We start from the raw sequence: 17,713 nt of genomic DNA on the forward strand, positions 1-17,713 counted from the left end.
TCTCCCCTACCCTGGCAACCACCGATTTTCTTACTGTCTCCATAGTTCTGCTTTTTCCAGAATGTTATATAATTAGAATTACAGAGTATGTAGCTTGTATATACTGTATGATTGGCTGCTTTCACCTAGTAATATGTATTGAAGGTTCTTCCTCCATGTCTTTCCATGGCTTGAAAACTTTATTTTCTTAAAGTATTGAATAATATTCCATTACCTGACTATACCATAGTTTAATTTTTTATAACTTTCCACTTTGAAATTGCTTAGGACTCACAAGAAGTTGTAAAAATAGTACAGAGCGTTCTCACATACGCTCTCACCCAGTTTCCTTCAGTAAGAATACGGTAAACAACAACAGTGCATGATCAAACCCTGAAACTGACAGCCATGTAACCTACTAAGTCAGCTACAGACCTTGTTCAGATTTCATCCCTTTCCCTTTCTTAGGGTGTCCGCACAGTTTTATGAAACTGATCATACAGGCAGATTAGATATCACTGTCACTATAATTGGGGTTAGAACTGTTGCAAAAATAGTCCAATAATATCAATCAGTATAAAGTCCTTTGTGTAACCCCTAAATAGTCATGCCCTTCCATAAACCCGAACTGTTGGCAACCACTAATCTATTCTCCATCATTGTAATTTTGCTATGTCAAGCGTGTTATCTAAATGGAATTATGTAATATGTAACCCTGTGAAGTTGGCTTTTTCACTCAGCTTAATGCCCTCAAGATCCATCCATGTTGTTGTATGTGTCCACAGTTCATTCCTTTTTATTGCTAAGTAGTATTCCACTACACAGATGTCACCAGTTTGTTTTTCTGTTTACACCATGTAAGACATCTAGGTTATTTTCAGTATTTTTACAACTACAAGTAAAGCTGCTATGAACATTTGTGTATAGACTGTTATGTGAACATGAGTTCCCATTTCTCTAAGATGAATACTCAGGAGTGCGAAGGCTGGGTCACATGGTAAGTGTGTAATTAACGTTATAAGCCAAACTGTTTTCCCAAGTTAATCTTTAAGGGGTCAAATTGATTTTCCATTAGTAGTTTTCTTCATTATTTTGCCGTCATAAAAGCTTAAATTTTAAATTTAATAAATATTCACTTTTATTTTCTTCTACTTTATAGGGTTTTTTTTTTTTATAATTAATACAGTTAAAATTTATTTTGGCATATGGTCTACAGCAAAGGTCTAAGTGAATTTTTTCCTAACTAGCATTATCACAGTCACATTTCTTGAATGATTCTTCCCAGGCCTGTGAGTTTATGATATCTCCTTTTTTTTTTTTTAACATTCAATTCTTAAATGGAATCTATGTATGAGTTATTATTTTCCTCTGTACTAAACAGTCAAAAGTGTCACAAGACAGACTTATCAGTAAAAGGAAAGGGAAGATTAATACCAAAGTCCTAGAATAAAAACAGCCCATAAACAATAAACTGATCCTCATAGTTGTCAAGTTAGACACAAGAGGAAAATGTTTACTGCAAAATTCAACCAGTTTTGCAAGATAACAACAATAAATTCTTTCAACTCTCAGGATAAAATTTCTTAAGATCTTCCAGTTTTAAAGAGAAGGTACCTTATAAACCACATAATTTAATTCAGAGAGGAGGAAAATTAGGCTCACTGATGAGCAGCTTTACTGAGTCATATAGCTGGTTAGCAGAAAACGGCTTCAGAATACAAAAAGATCTTTAGGTTAATGACTGGTCAGTGCTGAGAGAAATAAGCAAGACAGAAGAAAAAAGATCCCACTGGAATATATCTACTTTAAATTGTTTACCTTACGAAATCAGCATTATAAAGAAGGAAATAACTGCTTTAGTTCCAAGATACTTTTTTCCCCTGCCGATTTAAAGAGAAAATCATACACACAGTAAAAGATACAGATAAATTCTATTTTCTTCCCTTGTTGAGCTTCTTGATAACCCCTTCTAATGCTGAGTATACAAGGTCATTTGGCCTCTAACAGTTTCCCTATAATTATGAAGTTCCTAGTGTTTAAAAATACTCTCCAATTGTTAACGAAAGTGTGGAGAAAGGGACACCTGCACACACATACAGAAGGCAATTTGGCTATACTATATGAACTCTATTTTTTTTTTCATTAAACAAAATGCTCCAGAAGGATTACTTAAGCAAATTATGCCGTATCATTACAATAGGATCCATCTGAATCTTTTTAATATAATTCCTTTTTAAAATTTAAACACATTCATAATGATGCAGACATGTCAAAAGGACACAAAAACCAGCTTGAAGGGGTTACTACTGTTTAAATCAGGGACAACTTCAGGATCAAAATAAAGATGATGATGGATTATAATTCACTGAATAAAATAATACACTATCAGCCCTCATGGATATAAACATGTAAATGAATAAATTGAAAGTTAGATTAGGAACAAGATATTGCACAGCTTCAAAATACCTCCCTACAACATACTCAATTACGAAGGGAACAAGGGTAACTTCCCCTTGGTGAAGACTGACAATCAAGTGACCAAAGTTAGTACCATTAGAAGTGGGAATATAGAAATCATGCATCACCTGATAAGATGCAATGAGGACACAGACTCCTTTCTGGAATCCCTGCCAAAAATACACAGTTTGACTCGATTCATGAGGAAACTTCAGACAAATGCAAATTAAGAGATAATCTACAAAACAACTGTCTATAATAATATCAAAAGTATCAATGCCATGAAAGTAACAGAAAAATTGGAAAACTGTTCCAGATTGAACTTGACTAAAGAGCTGTGGCAAGTAAATACTACACTTGGTTCTCAACTGGCTCCCCTTTTTATAAAAGTCATTACTGGATGACTGTGAGACTTGAATAGAGCCCAAGGATTAGCAGCAATGCACTGATGCTTTCTTGATTTTGATGGTAGTTCTGTGGTATGTAAGAGAAGTCCTCAGTATACACACTGAAATATTTGGAAGAGATGGGGGCAACAGTCTCAAACTGTTCTGGGGGAAAAAAAATCTTATTTGTACTAAACCTGCAACTTTTTATAAGTTTCTGATCACTGCAAGATGAAAAATTTAAAAAGTTAAAAGCATTCCAGATTTATGCTTGCATTTAAATATGCCTATTTTATAATAAAATGTGTTACTTACACAATAATGCTTTATTAAAAATTACAGCAGATATGCATAAAATTTACCAAATTTAAACCACTTTTAAGTGTGCAGTTCAGTGGCTTTAGGTGTATCGACACTATTGTACAACCATCACCAGCATCAATCTCTGGAACTTTTTATCCTCCAAAACATCAAAGTGTCTTTGTACTTACTAAATAAGAACTCCCCATTCCCCATCCCCACCCCCTAGCTCCTGCAGCCACCATTCCACTTTCTGTCTCTAGGAATTTTGACTACTCTAGGTGCCTCCTGTAAGTAGAACCATGCAGTATTTGTTCTTCTGTGACTGGTTTACTCACTTTGCATGATGTCCTCAAGGTTTATACATACTGAAGCATGGTGTCAGAATTGCATTCTTTGTAAGGTTGAATATGATCCTACTGTATGTAACACTATCATCTGTTGATGGACAGATGGGTTGGTTCCACATTTTGGCTACTGTGAATCATGCTTCCGTGAATGTGAGCATATAACATACCTTATTTTTAAAAACGTTTTACTTTGAAAGAATAATAGATAAATGAAGTTGCAAAAATGGTAAAGTCCTGTGCACCCTTCACCCAGTTCCTTCTAATGGTGACATCTCAGACAGTTCTAGTATAATAGCAAAACCGGAAACATGGTATTACTATCAACTAAACTATAGACCTTTATTCTGTTTTCACCATTTAAAAAAAAGAAAAAAAAAAAAAAGCTTGCCTTCTTTTGTGTTTGTGTATAGTTCAATTTTATCCCACGTTCAGATCTATGTAACCACCACTATGAAGATACAGACCTGTCCCCACTGTTCCAACCCATTCCTGTCCCTGTTGAGATTGTTCAGTTGCTCAGTTGTGTCCAACTCTTTGCGACCCCATGGACTGCAGCATGCCAAGCTTCCCTGTCCTTCACTATCATGTGAACAAACTTCACATGAGTTTGTTCAAACTCATGTCCATTGAGTCTGTGATGCCACCCAACCATCTCATCCCCCTTTTCCTCCTGTCCTCAATTTTTGTCAGCATCAGGATCTTTTCCAATGAGTTGGCTCTTTGCATCAGGTGGCCAAAGTGTTGGAGCTTCAGCTTCAGCATCAGTCCTTCCAATATTCTGGGCTGATTTCCTTTAGGATTGACTGTTTTGATCTTCTTGCAGTCCAAGGGAGTCTCAAGAGTCTTCTTCAGCAACACAGTTCAAAAGCATCAATTTTTTGTCACTCAGCTTTCCTTATGGTCCAACTCTCACATTTATACATGTCTACTGGAAAAACCATAGCTTTGATATATGGACCTTTGATGGCAAAGTGATGTCTCTGCTTTTTAATACATTGTTACTGGGCAACCACTAATCTATTCTACATCTCCATTAATTCTATGAAGTGTTATGTAAATAGAATCATACAGCATGTAACCTTTTGAGGGTGACTTTTTTCATTCAGTATAATGCACTTAAGGTCTGGGCTGGATGAAACACAATCTAGAATCAAGATTGCTGGGAGAAATATCAATAACCTCAGATATGCAGATGACACCATCCTTATGGCAGAAAGCAAAGAAGAGCTAAAGAGCTTCTTGATGAAAGTGAAAGAGGAGAGTGAAAAAGCTGGCTTAAAACTCAACATTCAGAAAACTAAGATCATGGCATCCGGTCCCATCACTTCGTGGGAAATAGATGGGGAAACAATGGAAACAGTGACAGACTTTATTTTCTTGGGCTCCAAAAATCACTGCAGATGGTGACGGCAGCCATGAAATTAAAAGACGCTTGCTCCTTGGAAGAAAAGTTATGACCTACCTAGACAGCATATTAAAAAGCAGAAGACATTACTTTGCCGACAAAGGTCCATCTAGTAAAAGCTATGGTTTTTCCAGTAGTCATGTATGGATGTGAGAGTTGGACTATAAAGAAAGCTGAGTGCTGAAGAACTGATGCTCTTGAACTGTGGTGTTGAAGACTCTTGAGAGTCCCTTGGGGTTGTGATAAGGACTGCCTGAGTAGATGGATATTGGAGTGGGTTCAGTTCAGTTGCTCAGTCATGTCCGACTCTTTGCAACCCCATGGGCGGCAGCACACCAGGCTTCCCTGTCCATCATCAACTCATTAATAATACATACACTAATAGTATGTTTAAATAGTATTTATAATAAAGATGCTAAAGAAATTTACATATAGGTTTTTGTGTAAACACAGGTTCTTATTTATCTGGGATAAATGAGCAAGGACAGGATCACTGATGTTATGTTAGCGCATGTTTAGTTTGGTAAAAAACTGCCAAACTTTTTGAGAGTGCTGTATCATTTTACATTCTTATAACATTTTATTTGTAAAGGACCATCTGTGATGTTTAAGTAGAATCTGTTCATGGTTAATCTACTGCCTTTTCTATTGTTTGAAAAATGAAACATTTTATTGTTTCAAGGCTTACTTCAAACTGGGGTGTTAAGGCAAATACAAAGATCTGAATCAGGAACTTTGTAACCAACAACAGAAAGTAGTTTTTCTTCTTGTCCCACTTTAGCAAGGTATTCTCTCTCTCCTCCTTAGGTGCCACAGGCTTTATGAGAGCCCCGGACTATGAACGTTTCCACATTCCTTAAAACCGTGTCATCTATTGATGAGAAGAACATGGGCTGCACATTCACTTCAGCAGGTCTTGGCTCTGATCCAGCTCACCCTTCAGAAGCCTGAGAGTGCCACTGCCCTGAGGTTTCAGCCACAAATGCCAACCGGCCAGTATGGAGTAGGCCTGAAATTTCCAGAATATTCTTCTGTGCCCAGGCCAATTCAGTAAAATTTGTTAACTAAAGTATATTTGTTCATTTTAGCTGAAGTGTAATGAATTTAACTGTGTAATGAATTTAAATATTAAGTCTGACTTAAACAAATCTACTGTTTTTTTTAACCACAGGAAAATATGGATTTTTAAGTAGTTCTTTCTGCCGAACAGAAGCAGCATAGATGAGCTGACATTAATACTGTGCCTGGCGCACAGCCACCTCAATAAATGTTTCTTCATCCTTAATGAACTACTTACTTCACACACAAGGAGTCCTACCTATTATCCAATTCCTTTACAACCTGAACAAGCACTTGTGTGTGTGTGCATGTATGTTTTGCAGGGAACGGGGGTATGCTCAATTTGCCTTCTTCCTGTCTGCTTATTCCAAGACCTGTTAGAGGACAGTAAACAAGTAATGGGGATATCCAGGAAAGACTGAAGTCACAGTTTACAAAAGGCTCTCATGACTGAGTAGTCATGGTAGTCCTGAAGACAGTCAGAGCAACCGTGTGTCAGAGTGGCAGCCAGGAAGACAGGGGATACAATGAGTGAAGGTGATTCAGAATTCATCTTTCTCAAGAGGAAGGGCCACGTTTGCTTAACGAGCTCTAGCCGCAAGTCTGAAACGGTCTTGGGAAAAAAAAGACGGTGAGTCTCCAGGCTGAAATTTCTGGGCTCAAGTGGCAAGATGGACTTGGGAAGGCAAAGGAATAAAAAGAGGGATGGGGCTGATATCACTTAAGACTATCGACCCATTTAAAAGTAGTTCCTCAAGGAGCACAAAGTTGGAGGACTTAACCTATCAGATACCAAGCCTTTTTTAAAGCTATATGGCCATGTGATAACAAAGATGCCAATGCAGAGTGGTAGGGGGAAAGAATAGGCTTTCAACAAATGGTGCTAGATCATTAACTGGGAGAAAAAATCTTTGATCCTACCTAACATCTTACTCAAAAGTTAGTACCATACAGAGTGTAGGCCTAAATGTGAAAGATAAAATAACCAGCCTTCTAGGAGGTAATTTAAGAGATTATTTTCATGACTTCAGGGAAGGTAAGGTGCTTTAAACAAGTAATAGAAAGCAGCAATCATAAAAGAAAAAATTGATAAATTGGACTCAAGATTAAAAACTTCTGTCAGGAGAACATTAAGAGAATGAAAAGGCAAGCCATTGCCTGAAAGAAGATACTTGCAATACATGTAACTGTCAAAGAACTCACACCCAGAATACGCAAAAAATTCCTACAAATCAATATGAGATGACCTAAAAGAAAAATGGCCAAAATATTTAGACAAGCGCTGTATTGGCCTTGTTCTCCGCCTTTAGGTTTTGCTGTTTGATGACACCTTCCTGCTCACTTCAGCCTCCGGCCCTCCATCTCTTTGAGACCTAATACCATGCCTTCAATTAAGTTGCAGAGTTCTGATGGAGAGATATTCGAAGTTGATGTTGAAATTGCAAAACAGTCTGTGACCATCAACAAGACTATGTTGGAAGATTTGGGAAGGAGATGATGATCCAGTCCCCTTGCCAAATGTTAATGCAGCAATATTAAAAAAGGTCATTCAGTGGTGCACCCACCCCAAGGATGATCCTCCTCCTCCTGAGGATGTGAGAACAAAGAAAAACAAACAGATGATATACCTGTTTGGGATCAAGAATTCCTGAAAGCTGACCAAGGGACACTCTTTGAGCTTATATTGGCAGCAAACTACTTAGACATCAAAGGTTTGCTTGATGTTACCTGCAAGACTGTTGCTAATATGATCAAGGGGAAAACTCCTGAGGAGTTCGAAAGACATTCAGTATCAAAAATGATTTTACTGAAGAAGAGGAAGCCCAGGTACACAAAGAGAACCAGTGGTGTGAGGAGAAGTGAAATTTCGTGTCTAACGCTGTAACACTGTAAGGATTATTCCAAATACTGGTTGCACTGCTTTGTTTATAATTGTTAATATTAGAAAAACAGTCAACAAATGCAGCAGCAAGTCAATTGTATTAGCAGAATGTTGTCCTCATTGCATGTGTAGTTTCAGTACAGTTCCCAAACTTATGGCCCAGTTTCTTCTAGTATGACTGAAAGTTTCTTTTCTTTGCTCTGAATAAAATTGAACTGTGGGTTCCCTATAGAAAGTGGCATTTTGGGCTTTCCCTTTTGTAAAGCAATTTCTGCCTAGTTTATTGTCCAGTTAATTTTAGTTCAGTGACTTTTAAAATTGGCATTGCAAATAAAGCAACTTGCAAAAAACCTTCTGAAATAGAATTTAAAAAAAATATTTAGACAAAAGAGTATTTCACAAAGGAGGATGTCCAAAAAGCGAATAAGCGTATGACAAGTCATCAGGGAAATGCACATTAAAACCACAACAAGACACAACAACATACCCACTAGGATGGCTAAAATTAGAACAATTCAAACTATAGCCACTGATGGCAAAGACTGGGGCAACTGGGATTTTCATTCTTTAATGGTGGGAGTGTAAACTGGTATTGCCCACTTGGAGAACTGCTCGGAAGTATTTATTAGAACTATACCAGGTTTATATCCCACAAAAGCGAGTATTTACATGTGCTAAAAGACATGCACAAGACCGTTCTTGACAACTTTAATCTTAACTGAAAATAACCTAAATGTACATCAACAGAATGGTTAAAATAAACCACGGTATAAGCAGACATGGCAATGAAATGAATTATTGCTAGACGCGACAACATGGATGAGTATTGCAGACATAATGTATAAAAGAAACCAGATAACTATATATAAAATACACACTGCATGATTCCAATTCTATGTGGTTCCAAAAACACAAAACTGATCTATGATGGTAATTCAGAATAGTGGTTACCTGATGCTGGGAAAGACTGAAGGCAGGAGGAGAAGGGGACATCAGAGGATGAGCTGATTGGATAGCATTACCGACTCGATGGACATGAGTATGAGCAAGCTCTGGGAGTTGGTGATGGACAGCGAAGCCTGGTATGCTGTGGTCCATGGGGTCACAAAGAGTCGGACACAACTGAGCGACTGAACTGAACTGATAGGGAGGGGTAGAGTACTGGCTGAAGGGCGGCACTGAAGAGCCTGCTGGATACTAACAGAGATAATGTTATTATCCTCCACTGGGTAGTATTTATTATACTGGCACATACTTTTGTAAAAATTCATCCTGTTGTACACTTACGGTTGTGTGCTTTGCTGTGTGTATGCTATGTGTCAAAAAGTGTTTCTCAGAAAATCAACATATTTAGATTACAGTCAATTAATATATGACCATAGTTAAAAATATACCACTCTAGAAAAAAATTTTTTTGCTTATTAATACTTTGCCTTATTCTGGGATATAAACGTAAGGCTATATTTATATAGATATAATATGTCTCAAGAGGTAGTATGGTATGAGGGCAAGATTTTGGATCTGGAGTTAGACAGAGCCCAGGTTTAGGTTCTGGTTTCCCTGTTTACTAACTATGTGAGTTTGCCCTCTCTGAGCCTCCAGTTTCCTATCTATAAAAAGCGGCTAGCAGTCCCTCCTCTACAATGCTGTTATGAGGATTTTAGATAACAGACCTTAAGTACCTGGCACATTCTGTGCACTTGGTAAGTTATCAATTATCATCACATTTAAACTTATACCCAAATCTGTGGCTCAAATCACAATCTAGCCTTAACAAGATCTAAGCCAATGTTTGCTTACTTGGCACAAACATTCACACTACTCTGCATATACTTTTAAAAGGTCACTGAGGGAGGACTGCCTTGGTGGTCCAGTGGTTTAGACTTTGCGCTTCCAATGTGGGGGGCGGGTTGAGTTCAATCCCTGATTAGGGAACTAAGATCCCACATGCTACATGGTGCAGTCAAAAAATTTAAAAATAAAACAGAATCACACAGCTTAAAAGGTCACTGAAAGAATAAATCATTTAAGAAAACAATTAGTAACCACATTAAAGATATAGGAAGTTGACTTTATTTCTAATTTCTATAACCAATCCCAAGAAAATATGAAACAATGCCCAAGGTTAAAGGACTGAGACCATAACCTCTGAACTAATTCAAGAGACCAGTAGTAGTTTGTTAAGAGACAGAGGCTTTGAAATAGAACAGGACAGTGTACCCCAAAAGTTCTCACCAGTAGTACCTTGAAGGATACTGGCTATAGACACTTCCAAGTTAGAGGAAAGACCACAAGAGGAAAAGCTTCTAAGCAGGTGCTTAGAATGATTCTGTTTACTTCTCTAAGAGAGAGAGAATCCTTGACCAAACCTCTGCCCTTCATCATCCACACAAACTATCCCCTACCCCAAAGAACCCTGAGCACACATTTGGTGGTAATGGTGGGGTCTCTAAGAGGCCCTCTAGGGAATCCCAGAATCAACCATTGAGAGTTCCTTCTGGACAAGCTGAAAACTCACCAAAGAGAAATCCCCATCTTTTACAACAGCAGCAGGGACTGGTTTCATGGAAGACAGGTTTTCCACGGTGGGGGAAGGGGACAGTGCAGGAGGTAATGTGAGAGAGATGGAGAGCAGCAGACAAAGCTTCCACTCACCTGTTGCTCACCTCCTGCTGTGTAGCCCAGTTCCCAACAGGCCAAGGACTGACACTGATTAGGGAACAGGTCCAAGGTCTGGGGGTTGGGGATCCCTGTTTTATAGGACACCAGCCCAGCTTAATCAACGTATACATCAACTTTCAAGGCCAGACAGCACTTCCAGATGATGTAATCCAGCTTTACCAAGGACCCTTCACCCCAAACACATTTTTATAGGGACTGAGTTGGAAGTGGATGGTTGTGGTGAAGAACACAAGCAGATAGTTAGTGGTAAGAAAAGGGAAAAGACAACTGTATCTGAACTTATGCTACTGACTTAAATAGTACAAACGACACTAGCAAGCCTTATTTAATGGAACACAGACACACACACTCACTACCTTTTTACCACAATATATTTGAGGTTTATAATTAATCACTTGTTTAAAAAAAAATCTGTATTTTCTTCAGAAAAATGAAAGAAAATATTATATAAACAATTAACATCGATTTGCATTACAAATGTTGCCTGTTATTTCAGTAGTCCAAATTATTCAAATCTTTACTGTAACATCCTCATGGGAGTTTTCAGATACTACCACTGTCAAAATGCACTGTCAGTGAATCCTCCCAGCCTACATTCCTGCTTAGAAGTCATCTTGTCAGAAAAAACAAAAGAAAAAGCTTTTCTTCTGAGCCATGTGAAGATTTAAATTTAGTTAACTCTTTGTTTTCAATACATCTAGAGATGCCTGGGCCATGATGTCACAAAAGTTTTCATGCTTCTAAAATATAAAATTTATAAAATGATAATTTCCTTTTCTCTTTTTGAGTGGTTTATTCTCAGCATATTAAATTAAACTGTTCAGTCGCTAAGTGGTGTCTGACTTTTTGCAAACCCACAGACAGCCAGGCTTCCCTGTTTTTCACTATCTCCAAGAGATTGCTCAAACTCTTGTCCATTGAGTTAGTGATGTCATAGTACTCAACGGTGGCTAGCAAAACATGGTGTTCAATATGAACACAAAACAAAGAGAGCTCCTAAAAATAAAATATTTTTAGTAAAGACCTGAGAAAGGTGATGGTGTTTGTTTCATTTTAGGATGATCATCCTCCTTTCAACATAGGGTGCAAACTTTAAGACTACTTAATAAAACTCCCACAATTCCAAAGGTGAGTATTTTTCAGAGACCTCAGAATTTCTCTGAACTTGTCCTTTTAAAAACAAAAATCCAAGACACTACTGGCATCAACTGTATCAATAATACACAATATTATTTAAAATATCTGTCAAATAAATAGTATATTCCACATACTTTCATTTCCTGCTTCCATCAATAACAATACTAATATTACTTTGGCACTATATATCAATACTTATGTGAGAAGCACTCGTGAACTGTCTCATTCAGTCCTCAAACTATGGTATGAGATATGAATGATTATATTCATTTTACAGATTAGTTTCCTGAAACATCCACAACAACTTGGAAGGTGAAAAAAAGATGCTTATAAGGTAAGATGAAGAAAGTATAACCAACAAAAATTCCGAGAAGTGAATCTCTTATTTCAATGTTAATGTACATAGTGGCAAAAATGTGGCAAATAAGGAAAATAAGCAGCAAAATATCTTTATATCTAAGTTGTGCATGTATGCTCAGTTACCTCTGACTCTCTGTGACACCATGGACCTTAGCCTGCCAGGTTTCTCTGTCCATAGAATTTTCCAGGCAAGAACACTGGAGTGGGTTACCATTTTCTACTCTAGGGGATCTTCCTGACCCAGGGATGAAACCCAAGTGTCCCGTGTCTCCAGCATTGGCAGGCATATTCTTCAACAAAAGACAAGACTGCCAAAAGCGACAACTGAATTATTTGTCTTCCTGGTTTTGATGTAAGGACGAGTCACAAAAGTACAAATATTCTATATGTAAGGTAAATGACACCCAGAGCAGCAAAACACATTTATTCGTCAATGAAGGTAGCTGCTGCTGCTGCTAAGTTGTGTCAGTCGTGTCTGACTCTGCGACGCCATAGACGACAGCCCACCAGGCTCCCCTGTCCCTGGGACTCTCCAGGCAAGAACACTGGAGTGGGCTGCCATTTCCTTCTCCAATGCATGAAAGTGAAAAGTGAAAGCGAAGTCGCTCAGTCATGTCTGACTCTACCAGGCTCGTCCGTCCACGGGATTTTCCAGGCAAGAGTACTGGAATGGGTCGCCAGTGCCTTCTCGGAATGAAGGTAGCTAAAGAGCAGTAAGTTATTATGGAAGCTAGTTTTCAAAAATTCCTAAGAAAGAACTTTTCTTTCATTGTATACTTTAACCTTCTATGCAAATCCATAAAGTACTGTACTTATTTGTATGGTTTTACAGCAAAAATTAAAACATTAGAAACTGTTTTCTCTTTGTTATATCAACAGACCATATTTAAGAGTTTATTAGCCATTTTTCCCAGAAGGTTCAGTTCAGTTCAGTTGATCAGTCGTTTCCGACGCTTTGCGACCCCATAGACTGCAGCACGCCAGGGTTCCCTGTCCATCACCAACTCCCAGAGCTTACTCAAATTCATGTCCATTGAGTTGGTGATGCCATCCAACCATCTCATCCTCAGTCATCCCCTTCTCCTCTGACCTTCAATCTTTCCCAGCATCAGGGTCTTTTCAAATGAATCAGTTCTTCGCATCAGGTGGTCAAAGTATTGGAGTTTCAGCTTCAGCATCAGTCCTTCCAATGAATATTCAGGGCTGATTTCCTTTAGGATGGACTGGTTGGATCTCCTTGCAGTTCAAGGGACTCTCAAGAGCCTTCTCCAACACCACAGCTCAAAAGCATCAATTCTTCAGTGCTCAGCCTTCTTTATAGTCCAACTCTCACATCCATATATGACTACTGGAAAAGCCATAGCTTTGACTAGACGGACATTTGTTGGCAAAGTAATGTCTCTGCTTTTTAATATGCTGTCTAGGTTGGTTGTAACTTTTCTTCCAAGCAGCAAGTGTCTTTTAATTTCCCAGAAAGTACTTCAACTTAAAATTGAATAAATGACACTGGATAACTGCTGATAACAAAGGCAATGGAAGAGAAGCAGCAGTGAAGGCAAATGCATTAGCTCTCAGAAAGCCATTTTTCCCCTAGTACCCTCTGCTCTTATATAGTTGCAGAATAAATTAAGCACTCTAATTTTCGACCCTAATATCCCTGAGATGTTACACTGAAAGTAGAATCTAAAAACAGAAACTATTTCAATTTCATGCCCCGTCACTAAAATCTTGCTTATATTCACAGTATTGTGTACAGATAAATCCTGGACCTTCTGTTTTCTTTCTCAGCTGCTTGCTCAGGGGGCTCTTTTGAAATTCTCCATTAATACTGTTGCTTTCAGCCAGTCAATGTTCCAGAATCTTCCATCCTCAAACAAATCAGAGCGAAACAAAACAAACCCCTCCCTTCTGTGCCCTTTTAACTCTCCTCCTCCTCCTCACCACCAAGCTGCTTGAAAGGGCCCTGTCTATTCACTATCTCTACTTCCTAACCTCCCACTCACTCCTCAACCCAGCACAATCTGGCTTCCACCCTATCACTCCACTGAAATTGCTCTGTCAAGAGTCACTTTATTTGAGTGTAAAAGACTAAGAAGACAGTTCAGGAACAGACCTATGTTACTGACCACTGCATCCTCAGGGCCTGACTCACATTACTTCTGTTCCTTCTGGGGCACGGGGTCCACCGACCTCACTTTTGTTTTGAAAGCCCACAAAGTACAGTTTTGGGATTTGTTTCTCAGCACACGGGGAGGTGTCAGCCGGAGCATCACCAGAGGGTAATACTACTCTGGCTGTTGCTGTTTAGTTGCTGAGTCGTGTCTAACTCTTTGTGACCCCATGGACTATAACCAGCCAGGGTCCTCTGTCCATGGAATTCTCCCGGCAAGAATACTGGAGTGGGTTGCCACTTCCTTCTCCAGGGGATCTTCCCGACCCAGGGACTGAACCCGGGTCTCCTACTTGGCAAGGGGATACTCTACTGCTAAGCCACCTGGGAAGTCTGATACTACTCAGGGCAGAAAGCTGCTGGGAGCAGACAGCAGGAGCAAGGGAAATTAGCTGACTGAAACTACTCTGGGCAGTCAGCTAATTTCCTTTGCTCCTGTTCTCTGCTCCCAGCAACTTTCTTTAGTACTTCATGTAAATTTTCCACACATTTTGCCATCAGCTGACAAGAATAGCTGACACGCGTTGAAAGAAATTTCTCACTGTAAAGTTTTAAATTAGCATTCTGGTCAAGACTAGCAAGAGTTCGACCTCCAGAGACCAGGGTATTCTGGCAAAAACAAACAAACAAATCCCAAAAGTGTACTTCGTAGGCTTTCAAAACGAAAGACCCCCTTTTAGCCAGTAACTAAAATATGTACACCTTGTAAAGCTCTTGGCAGCTGCCCTTTCCCTAACAGTGTTGTTACTGTCTATATCATGAATACCTGCTATGAAAGCAACTCATCTTTTGGATGAAAAAACATCTAGCAAAAGTTATAAAACTACAACCAAATGCAGTTAAAATTCAATTATCTGAACTGATGAGAAAGAAAGCAATGTCCAAGATAACCTCAAACTCACAAATTTAGCCTTAACATATGACCTATGGAACAGAAGATTTACCTCACAAATGATGTCTTTCCCAAGTACTGTTAGTTTTAATTTGTTCCCTGACCACCCATCAATTGAGAAGATGACCTACAGACATGTGAGGTAACAGAAGGAAACCAGACAATAAACCAGGCTTAGAAATAGCCATACATTATCCAAAGACAATAACACATAATGGCTCTCTTGGGATAGATTATCATAGAACAAAAGTTTTGTATATCTGAAAAAATAAAATGTAAACACATTCCAAAACGGTGCTCATGACTGTGTGTGTACAGGTAATACAGGTAATAACCATAGGTGGATCTACCTGCACCGATAACTTTCATGGAAACTACAGAAGGAATTCCCATGACAAACAAATTTCTAGCTAGCCGACCTTTTAATGTTGTTAAGGTTTAAAGTTTTACTTTCTTCTGAGAGGTAGAAAGACTAAAGGATAAAAAGGAAAAACAAACAAACCCAGACAACATTTATTATTTGCAATGTATTATTATACTTTTGATTAGAAATGACTTGAGAATTAACCTATTGTATAAAGCCAAATTTTTCGAAAATTTCCCCTCTGTAATTTACAGAAGAAATGTATACAAATTTCACCAAACAGTATTTACTCTTATTCTCTGTGTACTTTTGATATTTTTAGTTTTATTTCATTTTTTCTTAAAATCTGGTCATGATCCCCTATAAATGATTTTATAAACCAGAAACAAGTCATAACCCAGAAAGCACTGACTCTCTCCTATGATCAGCTTTCTAAGAATAACTCATTTTACAGTCTTGGGGCCATGGCTGAAAGTTTATATAAGAAGCAGAAAAAAAAAAAATCAAAATATCTCTGTACACAATCTTAGCACAGAATTTGTGTTGTTTATGTCATTATGTCTCCAACTGCATCCATTAATTCTGTTCAAGTTTAATTCATGTCACAATAATATTATCATCCTCCTTTCTTCTGATCCACTTCCTCTAAATCCAATTATTGCCTCCAACATATAAGAAGAGGAAAAAGAGCTTCTTTTAAAACAAAGAACTCCTTGATTGGTACTTACAAGGACAAAATGCATTCTTAAATAATATTATTTGAATGAACCAAGTAATCTGATAAAGTGTTCCCTTTCTCTTTATAGAAATTTGCATTAAAGTAATAAATAAAAAATATTCATTTTTCAAGTTCATACTACCCTCAGTCTAGGAAGCAAGCCACTTTAAAGATAAATTTAAAGATACCACCAGTGGGAGTATATGTCAGTTCACATATTCCAGGCAAATCAGTAATATATCAAAAATTTTATAAGGTATATTCTTTTGATTAAGCAATTTTATCTGCAAGAATGTATTCCACAGATGCAGTCATGTAAGTATGCAAAGATATTTCCACAAAATGTTAATTCCTGCATTGTTTGTTTTTAAAGAAGCAACTGAAAACTTAAAGAGTAAATAGAAACTGTAGCTTTTTTTTTTTTTAAGACAAAGCCATATTGCCCATAGGGAAAGGTGTTTAAAACACATTTTTAAGTGAAAAAGCCTTACTGAAGAGGCATTCTCTCTTGATTCTCCTATCATATCCTTTCTTTCTCTAGTGGATCTGCTTCTTTTGCTTGCCTCATAAACGTCCATGTTCCCTAGGCTTTGGCTTCCTTATATTCTTATCCCTGAGAGATCTCTTCCCCATTTTGTTTGACAGTATATGCCCGCAATGCCCAAACCTCTATCTGTGGCTGCCCAACCTCTGTACACCCAACTACCTTTCTGAATCTCTCGACATGGATTTCCCACATAGATCTCATACTCTCCAGTTTCAAAACTGAAGTCAACCTCTAGTCAAAGAACAAACAGAAACTACTTGTTCTTACACAATATTCTGAATTCTAAATTCAGAAATCTGAGTGTTACTTCTGTCTGTTCCCTCTGCCATCTTCTTCCATCTTCCTCCCTCAAATTAAATCAACCACAAATTAAGTCCTTAACATCTCTTACTGTATTTAACATCCCACAACCAGTATCGGATTTCAGGGCCTCATTATTCTTGGCCAAAATTCCTGTAGTCACTTGAAACTCCTTACCTTACCCAGCATGGCTAAGATACTCCCTTCTTTCCTCCAGCCAGACAAAACTACCTTCTGGTTCCTCTACTGGCTCCACATTACGTCTCAGTTGTCCTATATGCCACTTCTACCAATTTACTACTCTTATAGTTCCAGAGAACTCATTTGCTAAGCTTCCAGAAGCCTATTCAGGCACAGTGCTTTCTGTAAAGCAGTATCACCAATATTTATCAAGTTATTATGTGATAGGAACTGGGCAAGGTACTTATTCATACACTATCCAACTTAATCTCAACCATCCATTTTTAGAAGAAATAGGCTCAGAGAGGTCAAGAAAATCTGCTCAAGGTCCCATAAGGAGTTATGTTCAGAAAACAGGGTTCTAACGTTAAAAATATCAGAGCTCTTTTCATTACGTCAGGTTGCTTGTCTGAAATAATTCTTTATATCTATTTTATTTAACAAAGTGAATCAAATTTATTTCCATGTTTTTTTCCTCTAGTAGGCAATAAACCTACTCAAGCTTAACTTTTTTTTTTCAAGCTTAACTTTTAATAAAGGATCTT

At 38.0% G+C, this 17,713-nt stretch overlaps 1 protein-coding gene and 1 pseudogene across 5 annotated transcripts in view; one reads left to right on the forward strand and one right to left on the reverse strand.

The window, feature by feature from the left end:
* Positions 1–17,713, reverse strand: part of AFTPH (aftiphilin) — a 69,993-nt gene that overhangs the window by 39,848 nt on the left and 12,432 nt on the right. Inside the window, exon 1 of one of the 5 annotated variants that reach the window (XM_043917659.1) lies at positions 12,624–12,635. The exons of the other annotated variants lie outside the window; for them this stretch is intronic. The gene's annotated coding sequence lies outside the window, so the exon portion shown is untranslated. Of the gene's footprint in view, positions 1–12,623; positions 12,636–17,713 lie in introns of those variants that run through there. 5 annotated transcript variants of the gene reach the window in all.
* Positions 7,313–7,880, forward strand: LOC122703399 (annotated as a pseudogene).

This window comes from Cervus elaphus, chromosome 11, assembly GCF_910594005.1.
Source record: "Cervus elaphus chromosome 11, mCerEla1.1, whole genome shotgun sequence".
Lineage (NCBI taxonomy): Eukaryota > Metazoa > Chordata > Mammalia > Artiodactyla > Cervidae > Cervus > Cervus elaphus.